The sequence below is a fragment of the Myotis davidii genome, unplaced genomic scaffold (assembly GCF_000327345.1).
Source record: "Myotis davidii unplaced genomic scaffold, ASM32734v1 scaffold620, whole genome shotgun sequence".
NCBI classification, from domain to species: Eukaryota; Metazoa; Chordata; class Mammalia; order Chiroptera; family Vespertilionidae; genus Myotis; species Myotis davidii.
In genome coordinates this window covers 70,270-72,679 of record NW_006292090.1, presented here as the reverse complement: position 1 = coordinate 72,679, position 2,410 = coordinate 70,270, and the positions used below count along the sequence as shown (strand labels likewise).

The 2,410-nt window shown below is 48.2% G+C and overlaps 1 protein-coding gene across 1 annotated transcript in view; it reads left to right on the top strand.

Moving 5' to 3' along the window:
• The first annotated feature begins 1,767 nt into the window (after positions 1-1,767).
• Positions 1,768-2,410, top strand: part of CACNG6 (calcium voltage-gated channel auxiliary subunit gamma 6) — an 8,057-nt gene continuing 7,414 nt past the window's right edge. Inside the window, exon 1 of the mRNA XM_015565079.1 lies at positions 1,768-1,868. The gene's annotated coding sequence lies outside the window, so the exon portion shown is untranslated. The remainder of the gene's footprint in view (positions 1,869-2,410) is intronic.

Genomic DNA, 2,410 nt, shown 5'->3' with positions numbered 1-2,410 from the left:
AATGTGTTTTCTTAAAAAATATATATTGATTGATTTTGAGAGAGAGAAAGGAAAGAGAGAGATTTGTTGTTCCACTTATTGATGCATTCATGGGTTGATTCGTGTGTGTCCCTTGACCTAGAATCAAACCTGCAACCTTGGTGAATCAGGACGGTGCTCTGACCAACTGAGCTAGCTGGCCAGGGTCCTGTTTTTCATTTTTATTTCTCAGATCTCTGTAGGTTGCTTTCCTTTTTCTTCTTCTTCTTTTAAAAAAAAAATATTTTTTATATATTTTATTGATTTTTTACAGAGCGGAAGGGATAGGGATAGAGTCAGAAACATCGATGAGAAAGAAACATCGATCAGCTGCCTCCTGCACACCCCCTACTGGGGATGTGCCCACAACCCAGGTACATGCCCTGTTGACCGGAATCGAACCTGGGACCCTTCAGTCCGCAGGCCGACGCTCTATCCACTGAGCCACACCGGTCAGGGCTGTAGGCTGCTTTCTGTTAGTCTTCGGACGCCCTGTGATTGTAAACATACACGTCCCTGCATATGGTTTTTGTCTGTATGTATCCCCAGAAGGAAAACAGGTGGTGATAGGGCGTAACTGTCCTTCATTCCATAAAGTCTGTCAGAGTCTGCCTTCCAGAAAGACTGGCACAGGCGCACCTCGAAGAGAACACAGGTTCGGTGCCCGAACACCGCAGTAGAGCCAGTCACGCACTGTGCTGGTTTCCCATTCACATAAAAGCTATGCTGGCCGAGCCCTGACCGGTTTGGCTCAGTGGATAGAGCGTCGGCCTGCGGACTGAAGGGTCCCAGGTTCGATTCCGGTCAAGGGCATGTACCTTGTTTACAGGCACATCCCCAGTAGGTCCATGTTTCTAACTCTCTATCTCTCTCCCTTCCTCTCTGTAAAAAATCAATTAAAAAAAAAAAGCTATGCTGGCTGGGTGGCTCAGTTGGTTGAGCATTGTCCCAATACACCAAGGGTGTGGGTTCGATCCCCTGTCAGGACACATACAAGAATCAAGCAATGAACACATAAATAAGTGGAACAACATATCGATGTTTCTCTCTCTCTTCCCCACCCCCTCCTTAAAATCAATTTTTAAAAAGCTCCTCATTGGAATCCCAGCTCTGGATAAGCTGTGTGACAACAGGTGGCTTTTACTGGGCATCATTTTTCTCTTCTGTCATATTTTTTTAATATATATTTTTATTCATTTCAGAGAGGAAAGGAAAGGGAGAGGGAGATAGAAACATCAGTGATGAGAATCATTGATCGGCTGCCTCCTGCACGCCCCCTCCTGGGGATGGAGCCCACAACCCGGGCACCTGCCCTTGACCGGAATCGAACCCAGACGCCACAGACCAGAAACATCCACGTGGGCTGTCTTGGGGACCTTAGGATCTAGTGTTTTTGCGGGTTTTTTTTGTGTTTGTTTTAAATATATATTTATTGACTTCAGAGAGGAAGGGAGAGGGAGAGATCGAAATATCGATGATGAGAGAGAATCACTGATTGGCTGCTCCCTGCACACAACCACCCCCACTGGGAATGGAGCCTGCAACCCAGGCATGTGCCCTTGACCAGAATCGAACCCGGGACCCTTCAGTCCGCAGGTCGACACTCTATCCACTGAGCCACACCGGCCAGGGCTCTTCTGTCCTATTTTTATCGGGGATGCTCAGGTCATATTCTCAGGCTACTGTGAGCTAGGTTTACTATCCAGTCCTGAACTTACACTAGGGTCCCCCCTGGCAGCACCTCCCTTATTTCTCTCTCTCCCTTGCTCCCACAGAAACCAACTGCACCTACTTTAAATTCTTCACCACGGGGGAGAACGCACACATCTTCCAGAGAACCACAAAGAAAGGTGAGAGCCTGTCACCCCGCGGTGGGGGGTCGGGGGTGGTGGTGGGGATATGCTGACCGTGTTGGAGGGGTTCTTGGCAGGCTGGGGCTCAGCTCCTATGTCCCGGGGAGGTCCCACTTTGGGGGGAGTGGAGGCAGGAGGGTCATGGTTCTGCAGGGCCCTGTGCCCAACACACCTACCCCGGCTCTGCCTTTGCCACATGCTGTGCAACTCTAGGCAAGTCACAGTCCCTCTCTGTGCATGGTACTTTATTTTTCACCCCAATATATGTTTTTTAATTTTTTTTAAAAATATATTTTTATTGATTTTTTACAGAGAGGAAGGGAGAGGGATAGAGACTTAGAAACATTGATCAGCTGCCTCCTGCGCAACCCTACTGGGGGTGTGCCCACAACCAAGGTACATGCCCTTGACCGGAATCGAACCTGGGGCTCTTCAGTCCACAAGCCGACTCTCTATCCACTGAGCCAAACCGGTTAGGGCAAACCATTATTTTTATATTAGCAGATTTCACTGCATATTTTTGTTTAATCCATGTAACA